Source organism: Lynx rufus, unplaced genomic scaffold (assembly GCF_022079265.1).
Source record: "Lynx rufus isolate CCGP_SWC_20201006 ecotype Redwood Valley unplaced genomic scaffold, mLynRuf1.p SCAF_4, whole genome shotgun sequence".
Classification (NCBI taxonomy): domain Eukaryota; kingdom Metazoa; phylum Chordata; class Mammalia; order Carnivora; family Felidae; genus Lynx; species Lynx rufus.
In genome coordinates, this window is record NW_025814856.1 from 118,002,964 (window position 1) to 118,023,296 (window position 20,333).

The following is a 20,333-nucleotide window of genomic DNA, read 5'->3' on the forward strand; positions in this document are numbered from 1 at the left end:
ACTGCAATGGGCTTACTTCTACTTGAGCTGTCTGTGGCAGAGTTCACAATATGATTATGGAGTGCCTCAGATAATAAGGTCATACAGTAAAAAACAAAGACATGGAAGCTCAGTTGGAAAATAGGCAAAAAAAAAAATAGAATTGTCAAGAAAACTCTAGTAATCATACATTTTTGTTCCCTCTGCTTTCTTGCATTGACTATAGTTTAAATTACTCCAAAATGGACCCTAACCATAGCTGGTCTTCTTAATATAGCTGAGAAGGTCTGGTGAATGCTCTGGAATTCTTTCTCCTCCCCTTGGAAATAATATTGGTTTTGTTTCCATATGACAACATCAGTAGGCTCTGGTTAAGCCAAATTGTTGTCCCTTAAGTGGTACCTGTTCATTTTTCTGTTACAGTGCTTATGGACACTGGACACTCTTCTGTGATACTATTCCAGTTATCAGAGTATCATGTAAAGAATGCCACATCAAATCTTTAAGTAAATCTTACAGCATTTGGGATCTGAGTTTTGGGGCACAAATATACTTTCAAAATGTTGAACCTCTTCCACTCTAAAGACCTCCAATCACCACCTCTTTTTTTGCAATATATGAAGTTTATTGTCAAATTGGTTTCCATACAACACCCAGTGCTCATCCCAAAAGGTGCCCTCCTCAATACCCATCACCCACCCTCCTCTCCCTCCCACCCCCCATCAACCCTCAGTTTGTTCTCAGTTTTTAAGAGTCTCTTCTGCTTTGGCTCTCTCCCACTCTAACCTCCTTTTTTTTTTCTTTTTTTTTCTTCTTTTTCCTTCCCCTCCCCTATTCACCATCTCTTTTTTTGAGTACAAATACAAATTAGTCTTGGAGCTTTGCTGGATATAAATATTTTTTTTTAATGAGCATTTGGCATTACCACCAACAGAGTCAGGGCTTGGGAAATTATTACATCATATGACTTTAGAAGTAGATGGGATATTTTCAGACAATCTCATCCCAGGAGTTTTTAAACTGTGCACCATGGAACTAAAGGAGTTATATGGAGCTTCCATGGGGAATACTGGACTCCAGCTCTCCATCCTACTACAAAGCCACAAGTCCTACCTTATCTATTTTAGTTACTGGAACTCCTTGTGAGATTTTATTTGAAGAATGACTCCATAGCTATATGAAAGCCTGAAAACTACATATGTAGTCTAATATTTAGCCTGGCCATTTATTCAAAATCAGAAAAAAATGAGGTCAGAGAAGGCATAGAACTTTCTTTCAGGTGGAGTACTAGTAGCAAACTCTGGACTGGACCCCACTGGACTCGTTCCCCACTGGCCTGGACCCCACTTTACTGCTCTGTAATATTTTTTTTTATCAAAGGCCAGATTTATTGGAGGCTCTTGGATCAGTCGCTCAATTTTAGACCCAAAAGGAAACTTTTTCTCATGGTACTGTCCCAGAATGATTTGTTTGGTGCTCACATGTGCTGTGAACATACAAAACAAGATATACAGAACAGGCTAAGATGGTCAGGAAAAGGAAGATGGTAAATGGCTGTGGCTTTTAATAATTTCTGTGAACTTTATTGTGAAAAATATTATTTTTGATTCTTTAAATATTATCACCACCCTTCTTAAACAGTCTTCTCTGAACTGCAGAATGACAAATCATAGAGGCTTCATGTCTCAGACCTCCTTGCCAAGGATTCCTGGTTAGATTCTACCCAAGGAGACATTCCTCAGAGATTTGGAAGGCAGAAGGAAAAGAGAAGCTATTTTCCTCTTACAAGCATGAGCAGACAGCTGATGTGGGATTTTGCTCGTGGCTTGGTTTAGAAAATCTTCCTAGGAATAATTCACTTCCATGCTGTAGGCAGCTGAGGTAATTGGCAATGACTACTAACTGCATTTCAGGTCTTTCTGAGAATCAACTATGTTTGTGCTGTAGAAGCAGAGACCATTGGTAGTGGCTTCCCAACAATCCTGTATTTTCTGGATTTCCTGAAAGTGGTCTTCCTGAGCTATGCTCTCTTGACTGTAATAGCTGCATGTCCTCTGATTCCCTGGATTAAGCATCTTCCTACTCAGAATGTTCAAAGCAGTTCTGTTTTCTGGACTGAAGCCTGGTAGTTTCAGAAATTGATTTCTTCAATGGAAGTGGCATAGTGGAAGGGGGTGGAAGTGTGTGGCAAGGAAGTTGATGTCAGAAGCTGGAAGGAGACAGCTTCAAATGTTTCATTTTCATAACGCCATCCTCGGACATGGCCAAGGACAATAATAAACCAGGAGGAGTGCCCGTGGGTGGAGCCAAAGACCCTGGAGATCAGTGGTCAGAGGAGTTCCTTCCAGAAAGCAGAACCTGGCCTAGTCCAGGGACTTCGTCCACCCCAGGGATGGGGGTCCTTTAGAGAATTTGCTCAGCGGGACCTCAGAATTCTTATAGTTCAGTGATTGACATGAGATGTTCCTTCTTCTTCTTCCAAATGAGAAGGTTTATTAAGGCTGTTCTTGATGTGTTTGCCCACTGTTGGGATGTATGGCGGGGGTTGGAGGGGACAGGCAGCTTTTCCTTTTAGTTCATAGCTTATCAGGTCTATAGGAATCTCGTTTGGATCTGATAGAGAATTCTGCACATCTCCCAGAGACCCAGTACTCCAACTTCAGACTCTGTGAGTGGGTAAGACTTTGAATTATCCCTCTTGGGAGAAGTGAGTGAGTTGTGTGTGTTGGAGAAAGAATGAAATGGATATTTAGTGACTAGAAGGTAAAACTGAGGGAGGGGCCCTCTATATGCTTGCCAGTTTTTTTTTTTTCTTCAGTAAAGAGAAGATTCCAGTTTCCTTTTCAGTTTGGTCAGTGCATCTAATTGGTTTCTGGATAATGGAATGTGGGCTGAAGTGATATGAACTGGTATCACTTCTAGGTATTGCATGAAGTCCCTGTGTAATCATTCGTTCTCTAACCCCCCACCCCCCACCCCTTATGGCAACTGTTGTGTCACTGTTGAAAAAGTTCCTATCTCAAGATGAAAGGAATCTGGATTTGGGGTCATCACTTTAAGGAGAGCCATTCAGGAGAGTCTCTTGACCCACATCAGCCTATGATATCAGTGAGAGGTAAACCTTTATAGGGACAAGTTACCAAAGTTTTTGGATTGTTTGTTATAGCACATAGTGTTTCTTGTTCTGAGTCATGAAGGAGTTTAACAACATAATTAGCACGATTTTTAGGGATTTAAAAATGGAATCAGGATGAATGAGAATACCCACCACAGGTCATGGCCTCATTCTTGGTCTTTTCAAGTAGGGATTCCAAGATGTTTTAATTCTTGCATTCACTGTTAATTTCCTGATACATCTAGAAGAAAAAGGAATTTCTTCTACTCCCATCCCCACAGATAGAGTTTTTTGCATTTGATGATGAAGGAACAGGAGAAAAGAGTGCCTCTGACTGTGATTGCCAGATGGAGAAACAAGAGAAGGATGTGTTCACAGAACTCCTAAGAAGGATTGAGGTTCGTCTGTGCCTGGTGAGTGTTAGTTTTGTATACCACCACACTGCCAACAGGGACTTCAGGACACCATGGTTAAGTCCTGACCTGGGGGAGTAAGTGCAAGACTGTGGGTTGAGGGGAAGCAAAGAGGAAGGGGCACAGGAGGCCAGCTGGAGTTAGTGATGCAGATCTTAGGGTTACATTTAAAGATGTTACTCTTGTCACCCCCAAGTCTCATACCTAATGGTGAGTGCTGAAATTCACAATTGAACTTGCAGTCTGGGCGTGGCTTGATACTTTGCTTTTTACAGAACATAACATTTATGTTTTCCTTAGTAATAAATACAGTATTGTTTGACTATAGAAGATTTAGAAATTGGCTCAGTTAAGTGTCTGACTTTGGCTCAGGTCATGATCTCACGGTTCATGAGTCTGAGCCCCGCATTGGGCTCTGTGCTAACGGTTCAGAGCCTGTAGTCTGCTTTGGATTCTGTGTCTCCTTCTCTCTCTGCCCCTCTCCTGCTTGTGCTCTCTCTCAAAAGTAAATAAACATTTAAAATTTTTTTAATTAAAAAAAAAGGTTTAGGAATTATAGAGAAGCATTAAGTAGAAAAAAGGTCATAATCCCCAACTCAGGAAAGAATAGCTATTATTTTGCTTTGGTTCTTAACCAATCTTTTAAATTAATATACATGTATTATATTTATTTCTTTTAATTTTTTAAATGTTTTTTATTCATTTTTGAGGGACAAAGAGAACATTAGCGGGATAAGGGCAGAGAGAGAGGGAGACACAGAATCCGAAGCAGGGTCCAGGCTCTGAGCTGTCAGCACAGAGCCCGGCACAGGGCCCGAACTTGTGAACTGCGAGATTATGACCTGAGCCGAAGTTGGACACTTAACCGACCAAGCCACCCAGGTGCCCTTACATGTGTTATATTTAAAAACAAAGTTGATGTATATCCTTTAAGGGTGCTTTTATTAATTAGTTTATGGCAGGTTATGCCACCATAACAAAAGATCTTCAAGTCTCAGTGGCTTATAATATCAATAGTTTATTTCTCATTCGTGTTACGTGTCCATTGGATATCAGCTCCAGCATTGCCTCATATTATCTTCATTCCAAGGACCCAAGCTGAAGGAGCAGGCTCTGTTTGGAGCCATCAGCTAGCAGAGAGGAAAGAGAATATGGCAGACCATGTACTGACCCTTAAGCTTCTGCATGGAAGTGACACATGACATATGTCGTTTCTGCTTTCATTTCATTTTGGAAAGCAAATCATATGGCCAAGTTTAATATCATTAGGTGAGAAATATAATACTCACAGGCAAATATCTGTGAACAATAATTAATACTTATGCCACGGACCTAGTTTAATGTTCCACACTCCTTTGCCAGTACTGGAATTGTTATAAAATTAACGTGGTGTTCCTGTCTCAGTGTGAGAATGTTTGCACATCTCCTACTTTTGGTTCTTCCCATCTTTGTTCTCGTTGCCATAGGAAGGGAATGGTGGGGGATGCATTGGAGACACTTCCACCAGTGGAAGTGAATTTGTTATCAGTAAATGACAGTAGTATCTACAGGAAAATTCTAGAAGTTTATAGAAATCCAAAGCATAGAAATATGGTCAGAAGAAAATTTGAATTACATTCTCAATTTAAGAATTAACCTATTCAACAGAAATCTTCAGTAAATGATGATCCTTACCTGGCTTCTCCGTGCTGAGAGAGGGACAGTTTCCTGGCACCATGGCAACTCTTTCTAGCAGCTGGTTCAAGGGTCCATATGTAATGAGAGCTACTGTTTTGGGTTCAGATGCCCACATCTACCTATCTCTGTCAGCCTCCCACCTTCTGTTCTCAAAGGCTCTGCCTAGGGGGTCAGGATGCAGCTTCGTAAATCTGAAATCACCTGCTCATTTTCTCGGTGTGCAGCTGCTCACAGAATGGTTTAAGAACAGAAGGAAACTGTCCGTTTTCGAATCCTCCATGCGCTTCTGGCCCTTGGCTTCGTGGGCATCACCTCCTGTGCCGAGGAGGGCGCAAAGCTCACTCACCATCCATTATGTCCTCACCAGGGCCTGCAAGTGTCTGCCCAGAGACAGGGGAACATTCATAAAACTACACGGCACCTCGTCATGCTGCCCCTACCCCTGGTTTTCTAATTGGCATGCTGAATGCCTGGGCAGCAGAGACTGTCCCTTCTCTACATTCATTTTCAGTGTAGTAGAGGTCCAATTATTTGCAGACAATAACAAATCATGCTTTTCCTTATCTCGCAAGTGTGGTTTGACTTCCAAGTACACCCCTGGTGTGCCCCCACTGAGCCTTCTTTGCTCGACTTGTCAGGAAGTCACCTTTGTGCGGAGCCCTAGGTTTGGACGGCCAACAACCACCTCTGGCTTTGCACCATGCTTTGTTTTTAGCCTGTGTCCTGTGTTCACTGTCCCTGCTGTCTCTTTCCCTAGTCAGCCTCAGGGGATGTTTGTTTCTTCTATTTAGTATTCAGTAAAGAGTGTACACATTTTGCATTTAATAAGCCACAGAACACACAAGGCTCCTTACTGAGTGAGAGTGAACTGTGGTGTTTGCTAGATCAGCTGCCCTCTCCAGAGGCAATGATTAGCCTTCTTGTCTCCTACTGCCTCTGCTGGACTCTCCCAAACAGAACACAGCTCTAAAACACAACAGTGTCCTTTAGCATCTTGTTTTTAGTCCTATAAACAAATTCCAATGTCCTTTTACTTTTTTAATATACCAAAAGCCAAAGAAAGACTTCCCAAGATGTAGGATTTCTTGATTTGAACACAAACATCAGAAATGGAGACAGAGTTCCGGTCCATAGTACATACCCATAAATTTGACTTTTTTCTTTTCAAATGTCTTGTCTTCAGTGAAGGCAGGGGAAGAAGAGAATGTGAATAACATTGTCTGCAAATACGGGCACTTTTAGGGAGACAGTAAATTTGGTGTCAATGTCACATAATGTCCAGGAGATAGATCTGGAATTGTGTGAATATGGTTTCAAGGATTAAACGGAGTTAGCCTTGATGCACTTATGTTACTTTTCAACCGTGAGTTTTTATGAATCCATGTACACTGTGTTGCCTCATCAGAATGAGCTATGAAGGAAAAAACAAATGGGAAAGCAATACCTAAGACAAATTGTTCCTCTCCCTTAGGCAGTGCTCTATTCGGGTATCTAAAGAGTAGCCTTCTGAATGCCTGGAGTTTATCTTTGGCTGCAAGACAAGCAAATACTGGGCCTGGAATCAGGAGAGAAGGAGGGGGAATAACAACAAAAAGACCCCTTGCCAGGAGTGTAGAGGAGGAGACAGGCAGAGCCAGCCCCCTGACTGGCACCATAGGGTTCTGAGGCCTGGGACAGCTGTGGAGCCCATCACCTCAGGAGGGAGGGTTTGCTTTACCCCTGCCTTCCTGGCTCCCACCCTTTCTGCACATTTTCTCCAGCTGAGTTCATTCTTGGCTGGTCCTCATTCAAAGGCAAGAGAGCCAGGTGCTGGGGTGGAGCCAGGTTGGAGACTGGAAGTTTGTCCACCTTTGTGATATTAAAGCAAAGGGGGAGAATGGGAGATGGAAAACTCAGAGGAGTCTTGATTCCATTCTGAAGTGAGCTCTGGAGGGACTGGCTTTTAAGGGAACAAGATGGTAGCTTCAAGAATAGGTTTTTGAAAGTTGGGGAGTTTTGGCCTTTGCCAAAGCAACACACCCCTGTGTATTGGTGGATGTTTGCTATTAGCTCTTCTTTGGCTGTGTGTAGGAGAAACAAATGGCTTTTGTTGCCTGCAAAAAATCTTTCAAGCTCCTTGGACACCCTGTTGCATAAGGACCGTACTCCAGGATTTGTGTAGCCGAGAAAGAACAGGCTTGATCTCTTTAACTTTGTTAGTGTAGGGAAGATAGGGAATAAAGCTGTGTATAAAATGTCAGAAGCTAAAGAGCTTACTGGTGTCACTGGAGAATTGAGGATAAGGGTCTGACCAGTCTGGATCTCTCTCTCTCTCTCTCTCTCTCTCTCTCAAGCCTCCCAAAATATGGCTGATGCAGGCTCTTCCCTGGCCATCAACTTAACCAGATCTTGTATTGACCTACCGCTCATTCCCAGGGTTAACTCTTCCCAGTATAAATGAATCTATGCTCTCTGATTACACCAGTTGGCACTGCTATATCTTAAACAGAACACAAGCCTCAGCACCCAGTAATCCAAGATTGTTCTTGAAAGTCTGAATGGGGGATACATTATTTTCTATTTTTTATAGGTGTTTTCAGGGAAAGAGAGGCATGAGTTTTATAGCAGTAGTCCAGAAAGGTTGAATTACTAATATAGGATTAATATTGATTATGTTTAAAAGCTCTAAGCAGGAAAAAAAGGCTTTGATTGGATTTTAATTATCCAATGAGCATAAATAAGACAAGGATAGAAGTTACAGAAAGACATATTTTGGATCAAACAAAGAATAGTTTTTGATGATGAGGCTGTTCCAAGATAATGGACTGATTTGACTGATGGTGGCTCTCCTCATTCAAGGTGTTCCAGCAAAGACTAGAAAAGTATTTGTACATTAACTAGTTTTAAGGTGTGAAAGCAGCAAAATTAACATTTTGCTTCACGAACTAAGGATTTCTTATTTTTAAGTTTATTTATTTATTTTGAGGGAGGGGGAGAGGCAGAGAGAGAGAGAGAGAGAGAGAGAGAGAGAGAATCTCAAGCAGTCTCCACATTGTCAGCATAGACCCTGACACAGGGCTCAAACTCATTAACCTTAAGATTATGACCTGAGCTGAAATCAGGAGTTGGATGCTTAACTGACTGAACCACCCAGGTGCCTCCTAAGGAGTTCTTAGTCTGTGAACCTCATAAACGTGAATGTAAAACTATTTTTATGTGCACATCTTTAGTGGAGATTTTTTTAAATTACAACTTTTTTTTATATGACAAACCAATTAATTAGCTGTCCATGTAAAGAATTAACTTCTCTTAAGCTGTCTTTGTGGCTCCATCCATAAACATGTAAGGGATCAATAGACATTTGAGGATAACTCCTAACATGAAAGATAGAAATAAAAATAAGGAATAGAGACAATAATGCAGGGGAAAGAAAAAAGATAACAAAAGCAATAGCAACAATAATAAATAACTCAATATTCTCAGAGAACTAAGAAGATATTTCATGCCACAAAGAACTGGGGACTATATCAAAAGAGCATTTAAAAGACAAAAAAGAGCTCTTAGACATTAAAATTATGACTGCAGACACAAAAAATTAACAAGAGGAATTTCAAGACAAGGTGATCTTGAGAAAGTTGAAAAGGAGGCCTAAGAAATGGAAAACAGGGAAGAAAAGAATAGTGAGAATTAGTCCGGGAGAATCAACATTTGAATAAAAGAGACACCTGGATAAAATAGAGGACATCATCAAATAATTCAAGGAAAAATTTCCAGACCCAAAGAACATGAATTTCCAGGAGAAAGGGTTTGACAACTATGTCGTTTGATCTGTTTTTAATAGATTAAAAAAATACCAATGCCAAGGTATATAAGTATGAAATTTCAGAATACTGGGTCAAAGGGAGGATCCTAAGTTTAAAGAAAGAAAGAAAGAAAGAAAGAAAGAAAGAAAGAAAGAAGAAAAGAAAGAAGGAAAGGAAGGAAGAGTGAGAAAGGAAGGAAGGAGGAAGAAAGAAGAAAAGAAAGAAAGAAAGAAAGAAAGAAACAAAGAAAGAAAGAGAAAGAAGGAAAGAAAATGAAAAAGAGAAGGTGGAAGAGAGGGAGGGAGAAAGGAAGGAAATCCAAATAGATCACATACAAAAGACTGAAAATCAGAGTGGAATTGAACTGTTGAACAGTAGAAACGAGTGAACAATGGATTAATGGGTTTATTATAAAAGGAAAATTATTTCAACTCAGGATTTTATGCCCAACCAGACTATCATTTAGATAGTGGTAGGGGTGATGTGAGTGGTAGAGGTAATAGGGGTGGGGTGGGAGCAGGAGAATGGAGATTTTTTTCTTACATTCAAGATACTGTGTGAACAATGAAAATATCTAGACAGCATTAACACACCAAGGCTGCTGAAGCAGTGTTCACTAGGGAATTCAAAGTAACAGCATCAGTAGCAGCTGTAAAGTTCTCCCACTGCCCACCACACTCTGGGAAAGAACACAGTCTGACAGAGCTAGGTGTCAGACTCTGGAGAAGGTACTCAGTTACTTGGGCTTTGAGGCTTTTAAACTGCATAATTACGGAAGCATCAGTACATCCTCTGTATAATCAGAGGTCAGGATATAACAGTAATAGTACTTGGCAGAAACTGATTTCCAGCCCTCTTCTGCCAAGACACCATTTTTAATTGGAGATAGCACCAGCCTCTCCCTTGGAATGATCAGGGGGCTGGGATCCAAGCCTTGAGGTTGCAGCTGTATGAAGAGGCCAGTAGTGGTGGGTCTTATGTCATCAGTGTTCATGGTTAATAAAGTGTCAGCCCTTTTTCTTGGGTCTAAATGTTGAGGATTAAAATTGATTGCCTGAAGGGGCGCCTGGATTCTGTGTCTCCCTCTCTCTCTGCCTCTAACCCACTCATATTCTGTCTCTGTCTCCTTCAAAAATAAATAAACATTAAAAAAAATTTTTTAAAAATTGATTGCCTGAAGCACAAGGCATACCCATTTTAAATTGAGCTTCGAAGGAAGTCAGTACTTCCTGGGAGGTCAGTTTGAAGGATATGAATTATTCTTTTCCTCTCAGAAATTATCCTTTTCCTCTCAGAAGAACCCAAGACATTTACTTCACATGCACCATTTATGAGGCAACTACTAGATGATGTGCTCTGCCATATTGAGGAAGTAAACTAAGAAAGAGGAAGACACACAATCCAAGAAAAAGGGGATACACATAGGAGAGGCCAAGATAATTGCCAGGATGACAGTGAAGGGAGATCCCCAGAAGGACAGCTAGGAACAGCTAGAAATTTTCATATCCTACATAGAGATTCATAGGGGCGAAAAGTAAAACAAGACCATGGGTTTGGAGTTGTTTGTTTTACTACCATTTGAAAAATAAATATATTTTCTGGCTAGAGTCATGAGCCATATATTTTTTTAATCCTTTCAGCTTTTAAATAACTAACATGGATGGAACAAAGAGGGAAAAACCGAAGCTAAATACAAATCCAGCTATGTGTCAGGAGGCTCATTTCTTGGTCCCCAAAGTTCTTAGAGCTTGTACAGAGCCTTGGCTCCCTTCACAACCCCAGTCCCTGAGAGGAGCTCCATATCCTTTGTAGTTCACCTTTTCAAGGAAATTTGGGGAGAATGACATCAGCAAAAGAGTAAGATTAGATAATGTGAACCAGCTGCCTCTCTACCCCTTCAGATCAACTCCTTTCTGAGTAGAGTTTTGCAACCCTCTGCATGCACAAAAATAATCTGGGGAAAATTTAAAAATGTGTATATGCAGATTCCTGGCCTCAACTGCAGACAGTCTAAGTTAGTCTGAGTTGAAGCCCAATTGTCTGCCTTTTTGACATATAGCTGGTTGAACTATGGACCCACTTGGAGAAAAGTTGCTCTGGAGACTGGGCTCCCAGGATTCAGAAGATCCACCTATGATGGAATTCTATGAACATGCTCCCTTCTCATTAAACCCCAGCTGCATGGAACCTACTCTCAGTGAATGAGTTGTCTTTCTTTAAGGATAATATGGAGCATTCCTAGTTTGGGAACAAGCTTGTGAGGAGAGAAATATCTCATATGTCTGCTAAGAACTGTTTTGTAGTCCTAGGGTAAGCTTCAAAAATATTATGCCACTTGCAAATAGATAATTTAATGACCTAAAAGTGATCAAACAGATTTACAAGTAGAATTCCTGGGAGATGTAATCTTGCTTTCAGTCCAGGTATCTGAATAATATTCATTTGGTTTTAACAGAGGGCTCAATTCTCTTCTTGTGAAAATCTAAATCCCCCCAAATCAATTTTTTTTTGTGTGAAGCCATCACCATTGCTATCAGCCTCCCCCAGCACCTCCAACCCTCATTCTCCCTTGGATCTAATTGCTTAAGTTAAAGTACTTCTCTTCTGCTTTGTATCATAAGGACTCTGTATGTGTGTTTATCTCTCTAATCAGATTATAGATGCCACAGAGATGGAAAATATCTTTTGAATCAATATCAACTATACAAAGTGCCTGATGGGTGATGACCTAGAAGGTGATCTACCACTATTTACTCAGTTAAATTATGTATTTTCTAAGCATTCAACCTCATAAACCACAATGAACATAATTCATAATATTTTGAATTATTTTAAAATATTTTATATTTGAAAATTAATATTTTCTCTAGTAATGAACTTCCTCTAGTAATAATTATGAGGAATTGAATTGTTTTTTTTTTTACCAAGAGTAGAGTTTCAAAATGAAAGTGAATTTTTAAATAACTACTTACAGAAATCTACAGGATTATATCTACCCTTTAATTATGAAAAAAAGATAATAATGAATCACTTTTCAATTTTTGTTATGCTCCTAGAACCCCTTTTCTCCACTTTTATTAATACAATAATAATATATTGTAACAATATTATGTACAACTAATACTATATACCCAAGGTAAATTTGAAACTGAGGAACTTAGATAACTCATGCTTCCAAACTTTTCTTTAGCTCCAAATACGGGGATCCCAGGTGAAAGGTGTTCTTTATTTTATTTTCTTAGGCCTTAGGCTTTTCTGCATTGGCACATCTAAAAGATCTAGTCTGCCATATAGTAGTCAATCCTCAATATTTATGCATATCTGACTGCCTTGCACATTACTTCAGAGCCTCTCAGGCTCACCTTCATGGGTTCATACCCCAGCACCGTCTGTATCAAGGGAATCACTATGGAACTGCTCAGGGCTTACACATGTGTAACTCCATTAATAATATCAGAGTAATTAATATCCTCAGGGCAAACTCCCGACCAATGGAGGGTGGGATCTGAAGCATAAATTCTTCCCTGTGTTCCTCTTGAATGGATAGTTCTGAAATACCAGTTCCATGGCTGGTTATTTGGTCCTGGAGGATCAAGTCACCAGTTGCTTCTATGATGCATCCTTATATTGGCACTTCCTCTTTCCTTCCTCTCTCCCTTGTCCTTCGTTCTTGTCCCCAGGGATTATACCAATCAAGTACTCACACGTATACCTTTGTCCCAGGCTTTACTTTCTGAGGCGCCTAAGCAAGGATGTTATAACAGTTGAGAGGATTGGTGGTGAGATAAACTGAAATAAACTGTTGGGGTTCTAAAGTTCATTTGATCTTTGATCTGCAACAAGTGATATTCTTCTTAGGCTAATATAAAAACAATATACTGATATTACCTGGGCATACTTGCTTGGTGCCAAAAACAACCACAACCATAACCACAATAAAACACAGTCCACTTTGGATTAGAATTTTGTCCCAGACCATCCACAAAGTGGCTAATTCACATTCAGATAATCTATGGATGGCCATATTCATACTAAGAAAAGAGCTACCTAGAGAAACAAATATGCAATATGGTAATGCAGGACCATGAACAAAGGACACAATCACTTCATCCACAAATATTTCAGTATGGCTCTCTAATAATAACAAGCAGGTACTTAGAAAGATACCACAAGGCCATTATGACACCTACAGAATTAACAATAATGGATCACAAAATAATGCTTGTCTTAAAAAAGATTGTCTTACAGTTTGAATGCAAACAAGGCCCATACATTGCATTTCATATGTCTTGGATTTCTCTTAATCTATGTCAACCCCCTTTTCTCTTTTAAATGCTACTGTTAGTTCAAGAAACATAGTCATTTGTCCCAAAGAGTGTCCAAATTCTGAATATGTGGGCAATTGTCCTCTTGTTCTTCAAAATAAAATGGAATACAAAAGAAAACTTTTTTAAAGTATTGTCAGATGGCATTTATTTTTAGTTGATAAAGATTCTGTACACTCTATTCCTTTGGGGATTAGTAGTCATACTTAGTGAAAGTTATACTTAGTAGGTCAGTAATGAAATCTATATTTTTCTATTATTGGGAAGTAATGGAAATTTTAGCTCAACCTTGACAGCTATACATTTACAATTTTTAAATAATTTTTCTGCTTACATTTCAAATGGAGAACCAATATTTTTTGTACCAATAAGGTGATGATTTTTGTTGTTGTCATCAGAATCCTAGAATCTTAGACAATGGTTCCTGGAGGTCAATTATTCTAACACTTTCACTTTGCAGGTGAATAAACGTGGGCTCAGAGATGCCAACTGAATCCACATCAACATCATGCTAGCAGGTTAAGGGCACCGGGCCCCAAACCCTACACTCCTGATTACCCAGTCCTGTGCCCATTCTAGTGGCCATTGTACTCACCCACTGGTTGCAGACTTACTTGGCGTAGGTTGGCAACACTTCTGAAGCCAGGATGACTCTCTTTCTTTTGCCGAAGGCCATCCTGTGTATAATAAGACATTAAGCATAATTGTGAGTTTAATTCACAGCTATGCTGAACTAATACTAAAATGTATTTGAAAGGTTGCTGAATTCTTGGAAGCCTGACTCTTGCTATGGGCAATACACTGTTCTTTTCATCATTATTTCAAAATATAGATCATGAACTCAGTTATTCTACCATGCTGACTTTCATCATTTCCAGTTAATATTTCTGAAGATTCATACAATTTAAGAGAGAAACATAGGAGTGTAAGCTACCACGAAACATTCATAAGTAATGATAATGATGATTTAATGAATAAAATAGCCTGGACTTAGAATAAGGGTATTTCCCATTTTTATAGGAATTGATGATAAATTTTAAAGCTTTTGTCAGCAACATTAGACTTCTTGCTAATTTATTTGAAGCAAATTAACAAATAGGTCCTTTAGAAGGCAGCTTGAGCTGAATCCTTGTCCGAAGGATATATCAAGGCTGCCATTAGTAGTAGTAAGGGTTTCTTTTTCTTTTAAAGCTTATTTAGTTATTTTAAGAGATAGAGGGAGAGAGGGAGAGAGAATGAATGGGGTTGGAACAGAGAGAGAATCCCAAGCACACTCCTCGTTGTCAGCACAGAACCTCATGCGGGGCTTGATCTCATGAACTGTGAGGTCATGACCTGGGCTGAAATTAAGAGTTGGATGTTTAACTGACTGAGCCACCCAGATGCTCCAGTAGTAAGGGTTTCTTTACCCCACCCTCTATGACATTCTGTCCTAGAATGGGGGCATTTGGGTTCAGCCTTTAGTGAAAAGTGAATCCAAGGAGAGTGATGTTCTAGAGAACAGTCCAGTTCAATCTTTAGCTCTTCTATTTATTGATTATGTGACTTGGGACAGAAGTTTTGAAACTATTTCAAGCTTTAGTCTCTTCATCTAGAAATGAGCGTTTTTAGAGAATCCAATGAAATAATAACTGTAAAACTCTTAGCATAATATCTGGCATACAGGAAACACTCTATTACAATGAACTCTTACTATAATCATCTTTTACAATGAGTGAGACTTTTCTGTTTATTCAAGTAAAATATCACGATGGTCCATTCAGGGGAGAGCTGAAGAGCACTTCAAATTTTGATGAGCTAAAATGAGAGATGAGATGCATCCAAAATAAGTGCCAAGTGACACAGGTTCATTTCCCCCACCCAAAGGATCACAGAATCAAAGAAGGGTTCTGCTGGTTAAGAGGAAATATTTTAAATGATCATGGAGGTGTCTTTTTATTTTATAGAGCAAGAACTCAGTATCTACTCTTTCAAAAAATCTTAGCAAAACCTATAATCCCTACAATCATCAAAATTCGTGGGGCTATTGATTTATTTAGTTTGATTTATTGGTTTGGATTAATTAGTTGGTGAGAGTGTATTGAGGGGAAATTAATCTCTTGATAAGAACAGTGCTAATGTTAACAGATAAAATATTACATACACACTCTTATCCATTAAGAGAAACTGAAGAAACCTGGGTAGAAGCATATTACTTGAGGGTTGAGAAGAAGCAGCAGCACTTACTTGAAGCAAACTAATCTAATTACATAAGAAAGAAGAAAGGAAAAGAGAATGAACAATGGTGATGAGTGGGGTGTGTGTGAGGGGTGGTCATGAAGCCTGACCATTTATCACATGAAATATTGGACTGCGCTGAGGTTGGGTAACTTTGGACACTGCGAAGGCCCTATCCTTACTCCCTGAACCTTGGGGTAATCTTTAGACATTACCATTAATTATTTAGACTCAGAAGACTGCAAAAACATCTTGATTCATTGGCAAAGTGACAAGCATATGGTGTGTTTTGCAAAGCCCTCGCTTTCTGTTGAGAGGAAGCTAACATTAATTTCTTACAAATCCTACAGGGACTTTCCAAGCCAGCCGTTGTTAACATAGTTTGACATCGAAGTTGGAGAGCTTGGAGGAGTTTTGAAAAATAAGTTAGATACAAATTAGTAGCTTTTTTCGGGCTGGTGACAAGGAAGCTTCTGAGGCACCATAGCTTTCCTACAAAGAGCGACAGAGCATCGGACAGCTTTGCAGCTTGATTGATAGTCAAGGTGGCAGGTCTATTTAGTGGGTCCTACAAGATGGTACGCGGAATCTGGTGTTTCCTGCAGTGCTTGGCACTCTCGCAATCTTGGCTCAGGCAAGAGTCCCAGTTCAGATTCACTAAGCATGTGGTGTGATCATGGTCAGGGCTGCCCTCTGGTTGAGGGAGGTGGGCAGCCAGCCCTCCGCCAATACACAAGCTGTTGGAGGGAAGCCCCCAGGGAAATATGAGAGGTGGGAGAGAAAGGGGAGGGGGGTGGTTATATGCAACAAAAGAGATGCAAAGAACCCCTCATCGTCTGTAGCCCAGATACTTATTGTTGTTTGGACTGTTTCTGACAGGGCCTCAAACTTAAGCTGCAAAGTTCCCCATGTTCTAGGGATAGATGTGTTCTATCTTCCATCCAGCACTGGACTCTTTTTCAGTGACTTCATGGGCAGATCATTCATTTCTTGCCCTCCGCTTCTGGACTTCCTCAAACCTCCATCAGAAAGGCATGGTAACATTTGAATTTTATTTATTGAACAAGTTGATAGAATACAGTTTGCACAAGAATTCTGTCTCTTTTGGCAATAAGGGCTAACAAGGCGCAAATCAACAGCATTATTAGAAAGTAACAGGAAAAAAGGCTTTGATGATACCAGCAGACAACAGATGAAGATATGAACTATTTGGTTGACTCAGTCTGAAATAGAGTGGGAAAGTAGGAGGGAGCACAGTCCATTCAGTAGGTTCACCTTCTTTTTAACTGGTTGGGGATCAAGGAGGAGAGTGTGGGCAGGTATAAACAGGGTTTAGGTAAAAAATATTTCTGGCAAGAGAATCTGAAGTGTCTATCATGAGCTGAAACGACCAATTCTGGATTATTAATGGACAATTTGACCTCTTCAGCCCAGGAATAAAAATTCTTCCTTGAGAAGGGGTCACCTGGTCCTTTTCGGCATGCTTCAAGCAAATCCACCCATAAATTATGTCAGGGATACAAGCATTGGCCATATTTTTAAAAAGACCTTCTTGTCTGGAAAACTCTTTTTTATATTCAGTCAAAACCCCTGTGGTTACAAGTAACCATTTTCCTTCTGTCCCTAGTGAAAAGAAAATATAAACAAGATCAGCTCTCTTTTCATTGTAAAGCCTTTCATATGTTGTGGTCATATAATCATTCTCCCATCTTCCCCAAACTGTACAAATCCAGTTTTGTTAATATTTCCCTACAGGTGCTATTTTCCAATTGTGTAATCATGTGTTAAATGGATTCTCTCCATATTTCAGTCCCCTTCATATCGAAGGTCTCATACGTGGTCCAGGAGATTCTAGGAAAGTGCTAACTACCAAGAGCAAGATGTCCATATAGTTTCATGACTCTAATTTCTCAGTTTTTCTTTTTGTGCTTTATCTGTCCTGATAAACTATTATGGGATCATTGCCACAACGTTCTTGGTACTCCCCTGGGTTCAAACTCCCCTCCTTTTCATGTGTGGACTTTGCTTTCCAGCTGTCTGAATGTCTTCTTCATAGACCTGTACTCACCATCATGGGAGTGGTGTTTCATGATTTCTCTTGAGACCTTGACACACCCATCCAACAGGTTTGGGGCCCCGTAGGTAGGATATAAAGAGCCGCTCCTGGTCTCTTAATTTCCTCTTCTCTGCCTTGTAAATGCAGTTTCTTTGTCTTGGTGTTTCACCCACAACCCCTCTTCTCAATGGAAATCTACTCTTCCTTGGGGACCCAGCTCAAATGTCATCCCATTAAACCCCTATGATGGATGACATACTCCTCTCCACTTTCTACTCTTGCAGATGCCCTTAAGTTCTAATCCCCAAGTAGAGGTCTAAGAGGGCAAGGCAAGGGTTTTATCTAATTTTTTTATATTCCCAGAAGTTTACAGAATACTTGGCACATCGTAAGTGTTTATAAATGTTTACTGAATTAATCAATTACTGAAATACAGGAGCTTGGAGAGCAGACAGAATTGGAAGTCACTAACATAGAGGTATGTTATGCTGCAGGATGCCACAAGATTGGCTCAGAGAGAGAGAGGAGAAAGAGCAAGCGGCCAAGAATTCAGCCAAAAGGATCCCTGGATAGTGTATATGTGTGGGGGCGCCTGGGTGGCTCAGTTAGGCAACAGACTTCAGCTCAGGTCATGATCTCACCGTTTGTGAGCGTGGCTCTGGGGGAATGGTTGTCCCTTAAGAGTTGTCTGCTCACAAGTGAATTTTCTCCAGAAGATTTTTCAAAACCACTTCCTGGGGCACCTGGGTGGCTCGGTGGGTTAATTGTCCAACTTCGGCTCGGGTCATGATCTCGCAGTTATCGAGTTCAAGCCCTGCATCAGGCTCTGTGCTGACAGCTCGGAGTCTGGAGCCTGCTTCCGATTCTGTGTCTCCCTCTCTCTCTGCCCCTACCCCACTCACACTGTGTCTCTCTCAAAAATAAATAAACATTAAAAAAATAAAAAAAAACTGTGTGTATGTGAGTGTGTTTATGTGTGTGCATGAGTGTGTTTATGTGTGTGAGTGTGTTTATGTGTGTGTATATGTGTACATATGTGTATGTGTGTACATGTGCATGTGTGTATGTGTGTATGCGTGTACGTGTGTGTGTGTGTGTGTGTGTGTGTGTGTGTGTAGGAAGATGAGCTGGCAAAGGAAGCCATGGCCTTGTTAGAGTTCTTGGAGAAGCACTGCTCTGATGGTATTGCTATTTTACAGATGTAGATAAAAAGAATTTCAAGAAAGAAAGTTAAAAAAATAAAATTTAAACCCTGTGGCAGGGCTCTGGTGTTGGAGCCCCTTCCCACCTCTACAACTTAATATCATGCCTCTCTTCTTTGCTCACTGGCTTTCTTTCACTGCTCGAGGAATCGGAGCTATCTCTTGGCTCACAGATTGGTTCTCACTGCTCCTCTGCCTGGGAAGCCCCTCAGTTTCTGCCTCTCTCGGAGGCCGCATGTTCATCTTCTGAGGGCTTCGCTGAGATGCCCCCACCCAGGCTCTTCTCACTGCCCTCCCCATGCCAGCTCCCTCTTTTCCCTCCTTTTCAGCTGCCTACATTTTTCCTTCATAGAACTGATCAGAATTTTAATTTTATTCACGTATATGCATATTTTAATTTTTTATCTGCCCCAGCATGTGAATTCCATGAAAGTCTGAGACTTAGAGAAGAAGAGAGGAATAACAATGAAATAAGACAGATTTGGATCTAGTTCCCTATCAGAGCTGTGTACTTGTTGGCAAGAGATTTTTCTGCTCACTTCACCCATCACCCCCACCAGTTCCCCTGCAGGGCCAGGAACTGGACACTTTCTATACATGACTTCTCTGCCAGGATAGGACCCTTTCAAATCCATTGTAAACAGAGATGAAGTCTCCTTCCCCAAGGAGAGCTTAACTGTGCCTTCCCGTTCTTGCCTTCTTAACAGAGCTAAGCTGTAGGGCAAAGATCTCAAGGATGGTTCCAGTCCCAGGAGATCCCCACACGGAGGGGCACAATGGGGTGGCTTCATTGCTATTCTGGGCTCTGGAAATGGAATAGCAGTTGCATTGCTCCCCCTCAGCTGCTCTGTGGGGCGCATGTAAAAATCTCTGCAAACAGTCCCAGTGTGCTTATAAAACCTCAGGTCACTGACAATTGTGGTGCTCATTTGCTGTGGCCAATTTAGCGCTAATAAGCTGAAACTGGGCTTCGGGGATTTGTTTCCATGGCATGTAAACTCCCTTTAGAAACACATTCCCCAAAAAGAGATTGCAACCTAATGGATTTTTTTTTTCCTTTTCCATTTTTGTAAACTGACTTGTAGCCCATTTCGGAAGCATTTCCCTGTGAGCTGCATCACTGCCTCCATCTTTGTCCGTGTCTGTGCTCCACCAGGGGGCACCTGCCTGCCATCTGACTCAGGGACAAGGGGTGGGGAAGTACCAGAGTCCCAGATTTCTCATGTCTGGGGACTGTGGGGAGCAACTGTGTCTTCCCCGGGCAAATCCAGTTGCTTTCACATCTGTGCAGCAGACCTGGGTGGCTGGGGGGCAAGGCCCGGGCCAGGGTCCCCAGGTGGGCCTTCATGCTCTCCTCTCTGAGGCCCTCCGCGGGGCCACCCCCCCCCCCCCCCGAGAAGCCCAGTTGAGGCACACCCACTGCCTCACAGATGGCTGACAGCCTCCCCCCCCAACTCCACCCTGCTGGGAATGAGCCCTCTTGGAAGCCATGGATCATTCCCGAGGCCTCAGGTCAGAAGAAAGTGCTCCATTTGCGACTCCATTCCCAGTGGTTTGGAGGCAGGCA